We start from the raw sequence: 19,569 nt of genomic DNA on the forward strand, positions 1-19,569 counted from the left end.
ATTTCTGGAATTTTACAGTATTGTGGAATAATGATGCTCATTTAAAGTCACAAGTTCATTCTAACTTTCCTGGAGCAAATTGTCTATCACAGTCTATAACATATAACAGTGTTCACATGTTATACACCATACATGTGATCAACAGCATGGGGATATTTAGTAGTGGTTCGACCAGATGAGTGGGAGTTGTTTCTTAAGTCCTGTTAGTTTTGTCGTATCACCTAACATTTTGGATTTAGCATCCACTTATCAGGGAGACCCTGTACCGTTTGTCTCTTTGCTCTTGGCTTACCTCGCTCAACATGATTCCTTCTAGCTCCATCCATTTCCCTGCAAATGCCATTATTTTGTCATTTCTAATGGCTGTATAATATTCCATTGTGTATAGATACCACTATTAACATGACACACATATTGAGTGTCATGAGAGCAAGACAGGAAATACAGGACTACAGTCTTGCTAGAATATTTTACTCTAAATTGAACTTTTAGTGATCAGCTTAATATTCTCTGTTCTTTACATTTGACAGTGAAATATATTTTTCAGATAGCTCTTTGTCATTTTCTCTGAAGATTTTTATACTTTGTTTTAACAAGTGCTTTATGATCATTGTTCTAGTGAATTTTTTTGCATTATTGTATTTTTGTAGAGTTACCTATTCCTTTCTTAAATGGACAGTTTCCATGGATATTAACAATTCAACCACCTGTTGTTAATATGAGATACCCGGATCCCTGTAGACTTCTAATCCACACCCTACAATGAAGACACAAAAGTATTTGGAAACAAATGAAAATTAAACCCTTCATATTACAAATACTGTCAAGTATAGTTTTTTTTTTTAATTGACGTGGTACAATAACAAGCAAAGGGAACTGGGTAAACAGTGTGAAAGCTAGGAAGAAACAAGACAATCCAAACTAAAGAGCACCCTGGGAGCACTTGGAAAAAGATTGAATTGAATTTGCCTCAACTCCCTTTGGTCCCCCCAACCCCACTTCCTCCATCTTCTCTTACTGCCTTCAGAACTTGTGGCCCCCAACTCCAGAGCCTCCTGTCCCCTCTCAGGTCCTTGTCTTTTCACATCATGGGATGGTCCATTGTCAAGAGACATTCTAAACTTATCAGAGGAGACATGGTGAGTAGTTGCATGAGACTGATAACACCCCTGATCCCACAGATTATATCACAGGAATACACACAGAGTGCCATCAGCTGGGTAAGTGTATTAAGCAAGGAAGTGGAGGGAGACTTGGGATAGTTCAAGAGGTTAGAGCATTTGCCCAGCACTGAATTCCCAATCCTGGTGCCATAGGAAAGAAGAAAGGGAGAGAGAGGAAGGGAGAAGAGGGAGGGAAGGAGGGAGGGAGGGAAGGAAAAGCATCTTTTCTATCAAAGCAGTTTGCTTCCTTTCTGTTAATCTTGAGAGAATTGTTTTCCTGAAGGGTTCCTGCTTTGGCCTGGTGGCTTGGTCCTTGTTAATTACACTTTATAGTTATGTACATGTACATTCTTTTCCTGCTGCATTTTAATGAAGACATCCTGTTTGTGATAGCTTGGATAAATGCCCATAAGTGGGATTGCTGGGTCATAGGGGAGCTCTATGTGGAGTCTTTTAAAGAACCTTCATACTGCTTTCCAAAGTGGTTGAGCAAGTTTACACTCCCACCAACAATGCAGTAGGGTTCCCTTCTGGACACATCCCCTCGAGCATCTTTTGTTATTAGATTTCCTGATTATAGACATTCTAACTGGGGTGAGGTGGAATCTCACCTCACCTTGTTTTGATTTGCATTTATTTTATGGCTAGACAAGTGGAGCATTTCTTCCTGTGTCTATTGGCCATTCTTATTTCTTCAGAGAAGTGTCTCTTTAAGTCTTTAGCCCGCTTGTTAATGAGGCAATAGTTTCTTTGAGGATTTGTTGTTAGAGGATTTAATTTTTTGAGTTCTAAGTATATTTTAGATACGAGACCCTTGTCCGTTGTGTGGCTAGTGAAGATCTTCTCCCAAGCTCCACGGCGGGGCACTGGTGATAACAGCAAAGTGACTAAGACAAAGTGACTAAGACAAAATGATAAGAGCAGGCACTGGCTGCACACTGGGCAGAAGCACTAGAGCCTGGTGAAGGTGGAGCTGGAATTCGCTAAGTGGCCCTGCTCAGCCCCAGGACATGCCCAGGGTGCCAGAGTCACTGTTGTCCTCACTTTCCCTCCTTCCTTCCTTCCTTCCTTGCTTGCTTGCTTGCTTCCTTCCTTCCTTCCCTCCCTCCCTCCCTCCCTCCCTCCCTCCCTTCCTTCCTTCCTTCCTTCCTTCTTTCCTTCCTTCCTGTCTCTCTCTCTCCTCTTTCTCTTTTTCTTTTTTGGTGCTGGCACTGAGACTTGAACTCAGTGCCTCACACACTTGCTTGGTTTTTCACTCAAGGTGGTACTCTACCATTACAGACACAGCTCCACTTCTAGCTTTTTTAGTGATTAGCTGGAAATGAAAATCTCATGGATTTTTTCTGCCTGGGCTGGCTTTATACCAGATCTCCGCCTCCTGAGTAGCTAAGGTCACAACCATTAGACCCCAGGCCCAGCCTCAACTTTTCTTCATTGTTACAACACCTCTGCTAACCTTGCCCTGCGCGGTGCTTTTGTGGAGGAAAGCTTTCTTCATGTCCAGCACGGCAGGGCTTTTTGGAGAGTGTGCACACATGGCTCCCGGAATCAGCTAGCCTGTTACCTGAATGCACATGGGTTCTGTGTTGGTAGAGTGATCATAACAAGGACCTTGTGAAAGTTAAGTGAAGTAATCCATGTACAGCACTTAATGGAGTGCCTTCTCTCTCTCTCTCTCTTTTTCTTTATCATGGTCTATAACATAAGTTCTATGAGCTTTGCAGTACAGTTATTTCTTTCACATTGGGTGATATGTACATTTCTTTTGTTTTGCACAGCATCAGCTGTTCCCTCTTTCCCACTCATTCCCTCCCTCCCATCATTGCCATTGAGTTGCGTAGTTCATTTTGATCAATGTCCAGTGCAGCTGATGGGTCCTGCTCTTGTATGTTTTTCCCTGATTCCCTCTAGTTCTGTTTCGTCCTCCTGGTTTTCCTCCAGTGTGCACATATATACCATATATGTGATCAGCAGCATGGGGTTATTTAGTAGTGATTCAGCCAGGTGAGTGGAAATACTTCGTTTCTTAAGCCTTGTTAATTTTGTCGGATCACCTTATGTTTTGGATTTAACATCTACCTATCAGAGAGACCATGTGCTGTTTGTCTCTTTGCTCTTAGCTTACCTTGCTCAACATGATTTCTTCTAGCTCCATCCATTTCCCTGCAAATGCCATTATTTTGTCATTTCTAATGGCTGCATAATATTCCATTGTGTATAGATACCACAATTTTTGGATCCATTCATCTGTGGTGGGACATCTGGGTTGTTTCCATATCCTGACTATTGTGAACCGTGCTGCAATAAACATGGAGGTACATGTGTCCTTGTATACTGGTTCCTGTTGTTCAGGATAGATGCCTAGAAGTGGTATGACTGGGTCATAAGGGGAGGTCAATATTTAGCGTTCTGAGGACCCTCCAGACTGCTTTCCAAAGTGCTTGTATGAGTGTACGTTCCCACCAGCAGTGTAATAGGGTTCCATGAGAGTGCATTCTCATTGGAACCAGGAAAAGGCAGAATTTGCTAGAAGCTCCCTGGCATTAGGCCTGAAAATAGTGACTTCTCCTGGCTTCTTGTCAGAGGTAAGTTTGGGTTAGGTTGTGTCTGTAAGAGGAACCATTTGTGCTCTTCTCACACCAGGAGCTCAGCACAAAGCATTCCTGGAAGCCTTGGGAACGTTCTCAGAACCATAACGTGGAATTAGAGGAAGAGCCCATCGGGAGAGCTAGCCGGGGCTCAATTTAGCCTCAGGGCTCTGTGCCTCCTGGCCTTGGCTACAGAAGCCAAGGAATAAGAGCATCCCTCCTGCAAGGTTTTGTAGGAATTAAAAGCGCTCCTGTATGTAAATGTCCTTTGACACCTGTAGGCTCTTATTCAAACGTTTATTATTAAGCTTTCTATAGAGAGTGACCTCCGGGGAAGAAAAGAAACATAGTTTTACCATTTGCTCTCAGAAGTAGAAATAAAATGTTTTTCTCTTAAGATTGTTAGAACTTGAGGTCATTAATTTTTTTGGTTTATATAGTTTTTACCAGAAATCAGGTTTAGTTTAAAAAAAATAGGGGAAATTTCTGGGTCTGGTTTTCTTCCTTAAAATTGCTACTTCATAATTCAAAGTTGAACAAATTACAAGGGACCTGAGGTGTAATCCCAGCTACTCAGGAGGCTGAGATCTGAGGAACCCTGTTCAAAGCCAGCCTGGTCAGAAAAGCCCATGAGACTCTTATCTCCAATTAACCATCAGAATAGCCAGAAGTAGAGGTGTGGCTCAAGTGGTAGAGCACCAACCTTGAGTGAAAAAAGCCAAGCAAGAGTACAAGGCATTGAGTTCAACAGTACCAGCAGAAAAAGAAAAAGAAAGGGTAACTAAGGGGAAAAACAAAGGCGTCGCGTGTTGCCTGCATTTCATAAGCACAGCTATTTTGGTGGTGGTAACTTGAAGAAAATCTCCAGATACCCTCTCCTTGACATTAGTTTGGCAAGCACAGAGCACAGATGTGGCAGAGAGAACATTAGGGCTAATTTTATAACATCAATCTGTTGTCATCAGTACTCAGTGAAGAGAGGCCCACAGTGACAGATAAATCACCAGAGGGACAGCGCGGGCTCAGGGGGTAGAGGCCTGCAGCATACACCCTGATGACACCAAGACTCGTCCTTGTGCTTGTCTGTATCCATGTGCTTGTCTGCATCTGTGTACTTGTCTGCCATGTCTGTGTGCTTATCTGCGTCCATGTACTTGTCTCTGTGTACTAGAGTTCATGTATTTGTCTCATCCACAAGGGAAAGTCCCTCCAGAGAACTTTCTGACCAAAGACAGTATTTCTGCCGAGCTGGGAGTATGGCATCCACAGAAATGTGGCCTCTGTGGCCTCCCGAGCACAGGTGCTGTGCTGCCTCCCAGACCGCCTTCACGGGCTCACAGAAAAATCACTGTTCTTGCCGAGAGCTCGCACTTGTAATCCCAGCTACTCAGGAAGCTGAGGTCTGAAGTTTCAGTCTGAAGTCACCCTGGGCACAAAAAGTCCAAGAGGAGACTCTCACTTCTGGTCACAAAGCTGAAGTGGAGCTTTGGCTCAAATGGCAGAACACCAGCCTTGAGCAGAAAAGCTAAGGGAGACGAGTCACGTGGCAGCAGCTTGCCAAGGATTCATCTTTATTTAGTATGGTGGGGATATTCTGGCGGCCCAGAAACCCTGGGTGCAAGACTGATCCTGCGAGGGAAAGGGGTTGGTCACAGTGTATCACCCAAAGCCATTCCTGTATAAGAAGTGACCAGGTGGTGAAGGACTCCATGCTCTTGATGTGTCAGATAGAGATGGAGTACCTGCTATCGAAATGGCCAGTGACAAATGCTCCCCAGCATGCTTTGCTGGTTTCTTATCTGTGTTTGCCCTTACAACAGACCAAGGGAGCAAACTTGGACTTTCCAAGAATAAAAGCATCATCTGTGACTATAACACCTACCAGGTAGTTCAGTTCATTCCTTTACCCCTCCTGATGAGTTTCATAGCCAGTAGCAATGCCAACACAGGTCTAATTGTCAGCCTAGAAAAGGAACTTGCTTTGTTGGTTGAAGAAGTGATCAAAGTTGTGGAAGTTTCTTAAACTGATGGTGGTTTTGATGTATGCCTTATCTTGTTATAAAAACACAAGTTAATCTAGCCATCTTTAGACCACAATAATACTTGTCTCTATATGTACATAAGAAAGGACCCCTTTTCCCCCTTATACTAAAAAATCCGCCTGTAGGTGTAATTTATAGACAGATCAGGTATTACATTTATTTTGTAAGGTCTTTTCTTTAGAGATCTGGGGAGAATGGGGATACTCTGAAATGGTTGTCTGTCACAGCTGCTGTGGAGTGAGCAGTCACCACACATGGATGGGATCCTGTTCAGTACATCAGAATCAAAATGGTGCATTGATGGGCTGGGAAGGTGGCTCAATGGCGGAGTGTTTGCCTTGCATGCATGAGGCCCTGGGTTCAATTCCTCAGCACCACATAAGCAGAAAAAGCCAGAAGTGGCGCTGTAGCTCAAGTGGTAGAGTGCTAGCCTTGAGCTGAAGAGCTGAGGGACAGTGCCCAGGCCCAGAGTTCAGGCCCCACAACTGGCAAAAAAAAAAAAGAAAAAAGAAAAGAAAAGAAAAAAATGGTGCATTGATTGCTTGAGCCATTGAGAGCTCTCTACCGTACAGGACTCCCCAGCGGCCAGGGCGCAGCAGACCCTCTTATTGTGAATAATAACAAGGACATATTTTTCTTCTATTGTGTTTTATTTGCATTGAGTGTGAGAAGATAAAATGGCTTAGTAAAAGTAACAAAATCAGTACAATCACTAACTTTATATATATTTACTTTGCAGTGTAGATATGTGTCACTAATGAGTTTTTTCAGAGGGTTCTTTTTAATGAAAAGGAAAATTAGAGCTTACTCTTCTTCCTACTCTGCTCTCTATAACCAACCATCATTTTGATTGTTCTTTATAGAATTTAAATATTACTTGTTACTGAATGGTATTCAGTAGGTATATAAACGTGATCATTTTAGCCATTTTTTCATACATGAGTATAAATAAAATAGTATTTAAAAAAAAAAAGCTAAGGGAGAATGAGAGGCCTCCAAGATCCAGCCCGTGCTGAAATACAACACACACACACACACACACACAAGCACAAAATCACTATTTGTGTGTGTGTGTGTGTGTGTACATAAGTGTGTGTGTAGTTACTGTGGCCTGTAGGTACTATGGTGCTTTCTCTTAGCTTTATTGCTCTCACTTCACTGACACTCTAAGACTTGAGCCACAGTTCCACTTTCAGCTTTTTGCTTATCAGTTGTAGATAAGAATCTCTTGGACTTTCTGAGTGGACTGGCTTGAAACCAGGGTCCTCAGATCCCAGCCTCCTGAGTACTCACGCATTACAAGCGTGAGCCACTGTGTCCCACGGGACTTCTGCTTTTGCATCGTTCTCTTGTGTGCGTTCATTCTTTTTTTAATTTAAATGATCAAAAGCAGGGACTCTTGTCTTCCTTCAGTACCTGTGTTCTGATGTGGGTCATTCTTCATGATCCATTATTCCTTTGTAACACACGGCACCACTGACCATCCACTGTCCATCCTCACTGTCCGTCCATCTGTCCCTTCCCTCAGGAAACCTCCTGCAGGCAGTCTCCACTGGAGCTCTACTCCAACTGCCTGCACCCACATTCCTCCTCCAGTGCTGCTTCTCAGTCATCCCAGCCCATCTTGTAAAATCCCATGGATGATAGGGAATCCAGAAGTGTGGCTTTGCCATCTCTGGCATTTCAAGAAAGGAGACTGAGCTCTGTGTGCTACCAACCACCAACTCCGACAGCAGTACTCACCTCCTCTTCCCCCACCCTGTGTGATATACATACCTCCTCCCCCACCACCCCATGTGATGTGCACAGCTCCTCCTCCCCCACCCCATGTGATGTACATAAACACATACCTCCTCCTCCACCCCCTGTGATGTGCACATCTCTTCCTCTACCAGGTATGATGTACATACCTCCTCCCCCACCCTGCCAGTGTGACTCACAGTTGTTCACATTTGTTCTGCAGCTTCTGGGGTTGACCTTAGCCCTTAACTTGAGGATGCTTGTGAATATTTATTCTAGTGAGGCCATGTTTTAGTTACAAATATTCAAATATTGATAAGCAAGTTATCTTATAAAATTTGTTGAACTCATGACTTCATGCTTTTGCTTAGCTTTTTTATTTTTTTATTTTTTGCTCAAGACTGGCATTCCACCACTTGAGCTTCATCTCCAATTCAAGCTTTTGAGTGATTCATTGGAGATAAGAGTTTCATGGACTCTCCTGCCCAGCCTGGCTTCAAACCACGATCATCAGCTCTCAGCCTCCTATGTAGGTAGGATTACAAGTGTGAGTCCCTGGCACCTGACTGGTCTCATATGTCTCAATTCTACAGCATTCCAATCTACATTTCCCATTGCATGTATTATATAGATGAATTATAGATGACAGATAGGTATAGAGGTGACAGAGAAAGAGATGATAGAGATATAGAGAAACAGATGATGAGAGAGATGAGATGATAAGGACAAGTGGTGAAGAAGTTGCTGGATGGGTAGATAGCAAGATAGTAGATGAACAGATAGAATGAGTAGGATCAGATGGATAGATAGATTGATTGATTGATAGATGATAGACCACATAATTCCAATGCTTTTCTCAAATTCATCCCACAATTTGCAGCAGCATTAATAGACTCATGGGTAGAGTGAACACATTCTCCTCTACACCTAAAATAACTTGGTGAAGTGCCCTAGTTGAGAAAGCACATAATATTTAGAACCAAGTTAGTCTCTTGCTGATATCTGAAGGTTGAGTGTGTAGGTAGGTGAATTTTTAGGAACACTTTCTCACAATTACTGAATTAAGAAAAGCTGGGTGCAGGATCAGAGGGTGTGTGAGAAGTCAGATACTTTTTTGGCAGGTGCTTCACCCTCCCTGGTTGCAAGGTGATGGATTCCTCGGACCCAGGCCGGGACGGAGGCAGTGTGGCCCACACACAGTGTGAGCAGACGCCTTAGCCAGACGTGGACACTCGTGACCTTCAGCAGTAAGGGCCAAGGAGTAAATCTGCCTTCCCAGCTGCTAGTCCCTCATCTTATTGCCAAAATGAACACCCTGAGAGCGTGTCCCGTGGCAGCCCGGTGACTGCCACAGAGGGGAAAGGGGGTGAGGACACTTGGTTGAGTGTGCACACACACACTTGATGGAAGGCTGCCTGTCCCCCTGGCACAGGAGAGTTTACATGGGTGTTGAAACATGTTTGGGTCACACAACGGTTCCTCACAGGCTTCCCACTCGGCCTCCTTCCCAGCGGCGCCTGCCTGTTCCTCACTGGCCTGTGCTCCCGTGGGGCCTGCTGTGATAGGCACAAACTAGGACTCTGCCATGACAGAGATCAGAATTCTCTTCCATGGAAGAGTGTCTTCTGTTTAATGGCTTATAACTTCCCCTCATGTATCATCAAAACGTTGCCTGTCTTGGCATTACATTACGATTGCGGCAATCCCTCTTTCCTTATTAAGCTTAGGGTCTCAAGCTCCCATTTGGCTTATTCACTGAAGGCTGGGCACTCTACCACATGAGCCACACCTCTGCTTCTGGCGTTTTGGTGGATGGACCTTTCTGCCCAGGGGGGCTTTGAAATGCAATCCTCAGACCTCAGCCTCTGGAGTAAGTAGGGTTACAGGGGTGAGCACTGGTGCCTGGACTTTATGGCTGATTTAAAATCCTCCAATAACTAACAGTTCTTCGGTTTCTTAAAGTATCTGCCTCTCAGTGAAATAAATCTCTCAGGCACTAACAATCCACAAACACGATGTTACTAGCCTCTTAATTCTTTCTCACAGCTGACCTAGACTGTTAGAATGAATTCAAGTCTCCAGATTTCCTTTACCTTGACTACTTTCTACAATGCACTGGGAGGGTATAATCTAAATAAACGTCTCTTTTCCTGAATATTTATCTATCTGATGCTACTAACTTCTGACCTACTGTAATTGTTGTGATAGTCTCAATCTTTTTTAAAAAATCTCCCCCAAAGCCTAGCACATATCCAACAATAGTGGGCACTATATTTATTAAATGGGTAGGTGGTGGGATAAAAGGCCCTAAGCTAAAGAATTTACTTGATTAAGAAGCTCTAATGGGTCTAAAAGAGCTACTTCCTATCTCTAAAGACCACTGGCTGGGTCACTTACATTTGAATGCCCCAAATTAGCAAGAAGACTTAGCTCAAAAGGAGTCACTTAGAAGGTTTAACACCTCGTTAAGGAACTTCGGCCTGGAGTCTAGTCTGGGCTGCTGGGTTCTCCAGCTGCCTTGGGCCCAGAGAAAGGAAAATGTGCAAACATAAACAGGGCTGCACCAGGTGCTCGGCAAAACTAGACCGGAAAATATCCAAAGCTAGAGACGGGTGTGGGGAGCAGAGGAGCAGGACAGAAGCCTTCTGGGTCCCTGAGTCTTTTCTCAGGTAGATCTGAGAGACCTGAACAGGGCAGAATTAAGAATTGCTTGGCTAGATCCTCCACAAGTTAAACAGCTAGATACTTTCCTCCCTCTATTCCCTCCCTTCTTCCTTCCTCCCTCCCTCCCTCCCTCCCTCCCTTCCTTCCTTCCTTCCTTCCTTCTTTTCTTTTCCCCTGCTAATAGAGATTGAATTTAATTTGCCTTTTCACTCCTGGTTGGTACTCTACCATTTGAGCCACAGCTCCACCTCCAGCTATTTTACTGGATAATTGGAGCTAAGAGTTTCATAGACTTTCCTGCCCAGGCTAGTGTCAACCACAATCCACAGATCTCAGCCTCCTGAGTAGCTAGGACAGCAGACATGAGCCACAAGGTCAGGCATAATAACCTTCTTGTTAGATGTTGTTTTTTGTTCTGTTTTGAAATAGATGTGATACAGACTGTGCCGTTTGGTTCAACATAGCTTGTGGGATGGAAGGGCTGCCAATACACAAGAGAAGGCCTCCCAAGAAAGCTCCTTTGTACACTATATTGATAGCTTTGAGTGAACTTGGTCTGTATTTGAAAAGAAAAAAAGATCAAGTGCTTTCAAACTTCACATTGCAAAAAAAAAAAGCAGTGTCACTTTAATATAAAACCTTTACCCCATCGTGTGTGTGTTCATGCTTGTGTGTGTGTTATATATGTGAATATGTAGGAGTGAGTTATTGGAAGCAGAATTTATCCTGCTACAGAAGATGCTCACATTTTAAATAAAAGTCAAATCTTAGTCTCCACTGGTAAACTTTTTCCTTCTGTACGTTCCCATTCACACAGAGTTTTATACAAATCACACACCCTTCAGCTTTCGTCTGGGTTTAGATACATAGACAGACTATCTTTAGTCTAGAACTGGTCCCTCCGGAGAGAGGGGGGAGTGAAAAGGCTGAAGAATCGGGGAGTCCTTTCAAACTTGTCAGGTAAAATATGAAAGAAACACGACTTCCCAAGTGCATGAGTACATTACTTTAAGAATGTCTGCACCCCCAATCTCAAAAGTACAGTGTCCCAGCCACCGAGGTGGAAGAGGCGGAAGAACCTAGAACTTGAGCCATCCTGGCAAAGGATGGCGCCAGAGGCCTGAGCCCATTGCTATTCTTTGTGTTTGACTTTCCCTACAGAGCCCAAAGACTCTTAGAGGAGGCTTTGATCTGCAAGTGTGGTCACAAAGGAATGTGCCTGGGGAAGGGTAGCTGGGGTAGGGGGGTGGGGTGTGCAGCCTCTAGGAACGGTGGAGCCAGTGGGCTGCTGTGCATGTGCTGTGTTCCTTGGGCTTCAGAGCTGCACACTGTCACAGGATAAGGTCCCTGCTCCTGGAGAGGCTGTTTGTTCATGTGTTAAAAGATACACGCAGTCAGGAGACAGGGCTCACGCCTGAAATCTCAGCCACTCAGGAGACTGAGATCTGAGGGTCACAGCTCGAAGCCAGGGCAGGCAGAGAAATCCAAGAGGTTCTTATCTCCAATTAACCAACCAAAATTTGGAAATGGAAGTATGACTCAAGTGGTAGAGCGCCAGCCTTGAGTAAAAAAGCTAAATAAGAATACAAGGCCCAGAGTCCAAGCCTCAGAACTGGCACACACACACACACACACACACACACACACACACACACACACAGAGTGCAGGCTGGGGCTGGGGCTGGGGCTCAAGTGGTAGGATATTTGTCTAGCATTCACAAGGCCTGGATCCATTCCCTACCCTGGGAAAAGGTATAGATAGATAGATATAGATAGATAGATTCATTCTACATAGAGGCTCTTTAAGATGAATGATAACACACACACACACATATATACAAAGATGTAGATATGTAGATAATATATATAAATGATACATAGATATGGATAAGTAGAAGATAATAGAGATAGATAGATGGATAGATGGATGGATGGATAGATAGATAGATAGCTGATAAGAAGATAGCCACAAGGAGTGACTCATGCCTCTATTCCCACTTAGTTGGGAGGCAGAATTTAGAAGAAGCATGGTTTGAAGCTAGCCTAGACAAACCAAATTAGCAAGATCCCCATTTCAACAAACAAGCTGGGTGTGTTGGTGCCTTTCTGTGTTCCCAGAAACTTAGACTGGTAGAAGTAGCAGGTCTGCAGTATGAGGCAGCTCAGGCAAGAACTTGAGACCCAGACTGTAAAATAAGTAAAAGAAAAATAAAAAGGACAGGGGTGTGGCTGAACTGGTGCAGCACTTGTGCTCCAGGCTGCAGAGCCTAAGTTCACATCCCAGTCCCATCCAAAAAAAAAACAATTAAGTAGATTTGGGGCTCAAGTAGTAGAGCATTAGCCTTGAGCAAGAAAGGTAAAGGACAGCACCCAGGCCCTGTGTTCTAGCCCCAGAACTCACACAGGCATACACATGCGCACACATACACACACACACATAGGCACACACAGTTATGGAAGCCACTTTAACCACGTGAACGCACTGCTGACGATAGGAAATAGTGACAGGTGCCATTGTCTTCCCAGGGCTCTTCTCCTGGCTGAGGCCCTTGCTGTCCGTGGTCACAGTTAGAGACCTCGCAGGATGCCTGAGGCCTGCAATCTCAGCTTTTCAGGAGGCAGAGGCAGGGGGATCACAGTCTAAGGCAAGGGAGGCAAGGTTCGTGAGGAGCCAAAGGGAGGGGGGCGTGGCTCCCACAGCACAGCACAGCCCTGGGCCTGAGGTCAGTCCCCAGCACTTGAAAAGAGAAAAAGAAAATCCACTTAATGACTTAATGCAGAGAGAGTTAAACATAGGCAATTTGCTTCTTTGTCCAAACATTGCAAAGGAGAAAATTCGCCATTAGCAAAGTCAATTGTCTGAACCCTTGTGAGCATAAGTGGTCTTCCTAGCAGTCATCCCAAAGACACCTCCACAGAAAGTTTCTCAATTCTTGAGGCTGACCTTGAATCCTAGCTAGATAGCTAAAAAGCAGAATGGCTTTGTTCTAGCATGTCTTAGTGTCTGGTTTTCCCTGAGGAACCTTGAATCTTTTTCACAGAAAGTTTCTATCAGTGCCGGCACCATCTGATAACTGGCCTCCAAGAAATCAGCCCACTATGTGGTGACCACTTTTTGTTGGTGGTGGTGGTGGCACTGGAGCTTGAACCCAGGGCCTTGTGTAATAGGCAGGCAACCCTCAGCCCTTTCAGTTATTTTTCAGTCCTGACTTTTTCCATGGCCCACATGGCTCATTTTACCTGTTGCTCCCAAATAGCCAGATAGATGTGTGTCGCCAGATAGATGTGTCTTGCCAGGCCTAGCTCGCTAGCTCAAAACCGATCTCCCCAAGGTTTTCCCCGGGCAGGCCTCAATTCTCTCCATATTTACCCCCAGAATAGGTGAAATTACCTGAGTGACCTCACCTGGCACAATGGGATAGAAGTTTCTACACATGAAGGTTGGGAATTTTCCTTGACTGTGGTTCAGAGGGAAGGGGAGCTGAAGGACCCATGAACACAGCTGGAGCTCACCGAACTCTCAGGGAGCTGGGGTTGGTGGCCTTCGTTTTATGACTGAGTCAGGAACCTGGATTTGAAGTTGTTGAAGCACTTCAGTATCTGAGTGTACAGATAAATGTTTTCATCTGCTTCAGAGAGAACTTGAACTTACATTTCTTTTTTTTTTTGGGTCCGGTCGTGGGGCCTGAACTCTGGGCCTGGGCGCTGTCCCTCAGGTCTTCAGCTCAAGGCTAGCGCTCTACCATTTGAGCCACAGCACCACTTCTGGCTTTTTTCTTTTTGCTTATGTGGTGCTGAGGAATCAAACCCAGGGCCTCAGGCATGCAAGGCAAGCGCTCTACCACTGAGCCACCTTCCCAGCCCTGAACTTACATTTCTTGTCATAGAAAACATATCAAAATCACTTAAGATTGTACAATCTTTTTAAAGATATAGTCACTTATTCCCTTATTTTTGTGCCAGCACTGGGAACTCAGAGCTTGGACTCTCTCCCTTAGCTGTTCCCCTCAGGGCTGACACTGTGCTGCTTGAACCACAGTTCCATTTCCAGCTTTTTTGGGTGGTGAAAGTCCTGGACTTTCCTGCCCAGGCTGACTTTGAACCTCCATCTTCAGATCTCTACCTCTTGAGTAGCTGCGATTGCAGGTGTAAGGCCCCATGCCACTTTATACTGTTTTATGAGCAGAACATTCTGTAGGAGGAGTAGAACATTCCAGGCTCTGGTTGTCAGGGTTGGGGGAGAGGACACTGAGTCCTGGGTCAGGGTGACTTCCTCTGGATTATAATCCATGGGAGGCATCCTGTCCTCACCCCTGTGACTCTGGAAACAATAAAATAAAATGACATGCACAACCAAAAACATTCTGTTCCCTCATGTCACCATTAGATGACAGAAGTTGACAAACCTTTTTGAAAATTAATCACAGTAAATAAAAAAAGATGCACTTTTAACTCGAAGGTAAAAAGAAACAAGCCTTTTGTCTAGTATGCCTAGCACTGATGGTGTACCTGTGACCACAGCTACTCAGGAAGCTGTAATCTGAGGATTGAGGTTCAAAGCAGTCCTAGCAGGAAAAACTGTAACTCCAATCTCCAATTAACCAGCAAAACACCAGAGGTGGCTTTACTGTATCCTGGTTTGTAATCTTTTTGATAAATGCCCAAGAGTGGAATTGTTGGATCACAAGGCAGTGCTGGGTTTCGTTTTTTAAGAAATTACCAAACCAGGATACAGGAAAGACACCAGCACAACCATGTTCATTGTAACAGTGTTCATCATAACAAAATATGGAATGAACCCAGATGTCCCTTGATGGACAAATGGATCAAGAAAAGGTTGTATATATACACAATGGAATTTTACCCATTCATTAGAAAGAGTGATATTGTACCATTTGTAAAGAAATGGAAAGACCTGGGAAAAAATTATGTTAAGTGAGGTAAGTCGGGCCTAGAAAGACAAAGGAAGATGTTTTCTCTCATGTGTGGGAGTTACAACCAGCTTATTAAGATATAAGTACATATATTGGGTTAGTGGCATACAAATTGATAAAATTCGGGGGTTTTGTTTGTTTGTTTGTTTGTTTTTGTTGGTTGTGGGGCTTGATCTCTGGGCTTGGGCACTGTCCCTGCACTCTTCAGTTCAAGGTGAGCACTCTACCGCTTGAGCCACAGCACCACTTCCAGTTTTCTGTTGGTTTATTGGAGATAAGAGTCTTATGGATTTTCCTGCCGGGGCTGGCTTTGAACGGTGATCCTCAGATCTCAGCCTCCTGAGTAGCTAGGATTATAGGTATGGCCACTGGCACTGGGATTTTTTTTTTTTTTTGCCAGTCCTGGGGCTTGAACTCAGGGCCTGGGCACTGTCCCTGAGCTTCTTTTGCTCAAGGCTAGCACTCTAACACTTGAGTCAAAGCACCACTCTGGCATTTTCTGTATGTTGTACTAAGGAATCGAACTCAGGGCTTCATGCATGTTAGGCAAACATTCCACCACAAAGCCACATTCCCAGCCTATACAGATCTTTTAACTGCAGCATGGTAGAGTCAAGGGAGATCTCAAAGAGGGTATTTCCTGAGAAAGGCAAAGTCAAAGTTTAACAAAATAAAACACCAAGGAAGCAGGCATTGAAAGGGGTGTAGGTTCAAAAGAACATGGACAGATGAATGAAGAGGAGAAGAGGGGGAATGCAGTCAGGAATCAAATGTGTATCTACCAAATCAAGTGAAGCAAGGGGAGGTAGTTGAGAGTGCTGAGAGGGGTGACACTGGTACATTGCATTAAAAAACTGTTCTGTTCAACCGCAGTTCCTTTGCAAAACTACCTAAAGATAAAAATAAATAAAAATAAACCAAAATTTTTTGGGGGAAAGCTAAAAGTGGAGCTGTGGCTCCAGTGGTAGTGCATCAGCCCTGAGTCAGAAAGCTAAGGGACAGCTCCAGGTCCCTGAGCTCAAGCCCCCGTACACAACAACACACACACAAATTCTCCAGTATTTTGATCTGGGAGTTGAACTCACCTCTAGCTGTGAATTAGTACAAACCATTTACAGCATGGCTTTCACTGAGCAAGCTTTTACACTTTCAAATTACAGTTTTGAGATATTTGATTTGTTTCTTAAGAATTCAAGCTCATGCCTGTAATCCTAGTTTATCAGGAGGCTAAAGTTTGAGGATCATGGTTTGAAGCCAGCCTGGGCAGGAACGTCCATGAGACCCCTAATTAACTAGTAAAAAGCTTTTTTTTCCTTCTTTTTCTTTTTTTTTAAGCCACTGAAGCCACAAGTCAAGTGAGTGCTAGCCTTGAGCAAAACAGCTCAGGGACAGTGATCAGGTTCTGAGTTCAAATGTCAGTATTGGCATCAAAAAAGGAAGAAAGAAAGAAAGAAAGAAAAGGAAGGAAGGAAGGAAGGAAGGAAGGAAGGAAGAAGGAAGGAAGGAAAAGGAAGGAAGGAAAAGGAAGGAAGGAAGGAAGGAAGGAAAGAAAGAGAATTTATTGGTTGCAAATGAGTCACATTGGGACCATACAAAATTCATATGTGCACTTAAAAAAATACATGATGTGGAAGCATTTGGCTGAAGGTGACAAATGAGTCTGTTCATATTTTAATGGAGTCCAGGTTTTCACGTAGAAACTACTTCATATATGTTCTACGTCTTGGTACACCATCACACTTTGTTCTGTTGCTGTGGTCATCCCCATTTCCTCTCTCCTTGTTCCAGGGCCCCCAAATCACACATAGTGCCTAAATGACAGGTAAATGGGCCTCTCATCCTCAGAGCTCCCCTCTGCCCCGCCCCGGGCTGTCATTTCCTTCCAGTAGCCATTTAAACAAAGTAAATGTCTTTTTTGCATTTCCTCTGTAAATAATGATAAATCACAGTTTTGAAGTACGCTTAACTCAAGGTTTTAAATTTCTATTTCTTGAAACTAATACTGATATCAAAACCATGCATGTGTGGCCCATCAGTATTTTCAATGATTTAAATAAGTTTTAATCGGTACTGATTCAGTATCTTGTCCCAACAGAACATTATTGAGACCTCTTTTTCCAGTTTGGGGTAGGATACAGGCATGTACTCGCCATTTATTTATGTATCTATTTATCTATCTATTTATTTATTCTTGGTCGTGGGGCCTGAACTCTGGGCCTGGGCGCTGTCCCTCAGCTCTTCAGCTCAAGGCTAGCACTCTACCACTTGAGCTGCAGCACCACTTTCACTTTTCTGGTGGTTAATTAGAGTCTCATGGACTTTCCTTGCAGGGTCTGGCTTTGAACTGCGATCCGCAGATCTCAGCCTCTTGAGTAGCTAGGATTACAGGCGTGAGCCACCAGCATCCAGCTTCGTCATTTCTAACTCAAAGAGGAGGAACCCATGGACTGCTGCCCAGAGCATGGCTGGGTGGCTTTACAGCTAAGCCCTTCTCTGTTGCTCCTCTCAAAACAAGCTAGAGGTACAAAATATAATTAATATAATTAGATAACTGAATGCTTACTTAGTGATTATTTCCCTGGTTGGGATTTGTTTTTTACCATGAAGCCTTAGCAGTAGAAGGGGATTGGATCTCCAAGATAGAAGTTTTACAGAGATGTTACAAATGCTTTAGCAATACTCTTCATAGGAAATGCTTAGGGTATATGGATTTGATTTAGAGGCATTAGGAATCGGAACAAGTCTCAACGATTATTATCTCTTTCCAAGTTTCACGAGAAATGGTCAACCTTCATCTGTGTGCTTTGGACTACATATGAACTCTTTTGAATGTCTTCCATGTAATGGTTATATCACAAAGGTATCGATTACAAGCCGGTGCTGGGGGCTCTCGCCTGCAGTGTCCAGGCAGAAAAGTCAGCAAGGCCTGATTTGCACACAGAGGAGCCTCACACACTGGTGCGTGCCTGTGCCACCAGCGATGGGAAGACAGCCATCCGGGAGTGCACCTTGTCCTCCGAAATGACCCGCAAAACCGGGCAAGTGGGGGGGAAGAGTGCCTGCCTTGGGGATGCAAGGCATTGAGTGCAAATTGCACTCTGCTCCCCAAATATTGATAGGGAGGGAGGGAGAGAAAAACAGGGAGGGACGGAGAGAGAGAAATGGTAGGTAGGTAGGTAGATGATAGAAAGTAGATCATAGATAGATGTTGATAAACAGATATTAACTATCAACTACCTTATCACCATAACTCAGAAAAGAATATTTGTATAACTTCAGAAAGAGATTGTACAATATTATAGTCTCTTAATAATTAGTGAATGATAATAAAAATGGATGTTTATCAGGGAATGAAGCCATTGTTAATCCACTTCAGTGCACCATGATGCAGTGTGGTCTGAGGAAAATACCTTCACACACAGGACAAAGCAATGTGATGAGCCAGGACTTGGAAGCCAAGTGTACCTGAAACGTGGATAGTCCTAAATCACATACGAACACAGATGTTCCCAGACGATATACAAACCTGGATATTCCTAGATCACATACAAATGAGGATATTCTTAAATCACATATAAAGACACATGCATGTTGAAAAATATATGTAGATTTCCTAAAAGACAAATATTTCCATTTGCTGGGTTCAAGTTATAACCTTGGTTCAAGTTATAAAAGTTATCTAAGGAGAAATATTCCTATGCTATGGATACAAACTATAAAATAACAATCCAACGCTCATTAGCTTGATATTCTTTCATTTTCTAAATCTCAAAATAGAATCTTTTCTGGTAAAAGAGGTAAGATTGTTACTTGGGATAACTAGAAAAACATAAAAACTTACAGAGGAGTGAATAAAACCGTATCTGTGACTCAGTACTCTGAGACAATCATTATTTTAAATTATGATTATACAGTTAATTATTTTTGAATATATGTCTAATCCATTTTCTATATGTATTTTTCTGTGTGTATATACTTGAGATTAATCTTAGCCATTAGAAACAGAAGATGAGCAAATTGATGTGAAGTTAGCCAGGCCTAGCATGCACTTTACAAGGGTCTGTCTCTATCCCAGAACTAGCATTGTATCTTGAGAACTGAAAAATAGTGTGGAAAGTAGCATGTTTACATTTGCTCTATGTTATTTCAACAATTCTGCTTTATCAGGATCATATGTCTTGCACATTACACCAGACTAAAAATTGGTTACCTGCCTCAGATAGATTGATTTTTAAATGAAAAAAAAACTAAATAGAATGAATTGTCTTGTGATTTGGGGAATAATTAATATCCAGTGTTAAAGACATTTTAAAGTCTTTTGGGAAAAATAGATAAAAATGAGGGCTGGGAAGGTGGCTCAGTGGTAGAGCGCTTGCCTTGCATGCTCAAGGCCCTGGGTTCGATTCCTCAGCACCACATAAGCAAAAAGAAAAAAGCC

General features: G+C 43.4%; 1 protein-coding gene and 1 pseudogene across 1 annotated transcript in view; both read left to right on the forward strand.

Moving 5' to 3' along the window:
- Nucleotides 1–5,774, forward strand: part of LOC105997734 — a 61,655-nt pseudogene extending 55,881 nt beyond the window's left edge.
- Nucleotides 1–19,569, forward strand: part of Adgrb3 (adhesion G protein-coupled receptor B3) — a 529,297-nt gene that overhangs the window by 370,297 nt on the left and 139,431 nt on the right. The window lies entirely within an intron of this gene.

This window comes from Dipodomys ordii, unplaced genomic scaffold (assembly GCF_000151885.1).
Source record: "Dipodomys ordii isolate 6190 unplaced genomic scaffold, Dord_2.0 Scaffold152, whole genome shotgun sequence".
NCBI lineage: Eukaryota > Metazoa > Chordata > Mammalia > Rodentia > Heteromyidae > Dipodomys > Dipodomys ordii.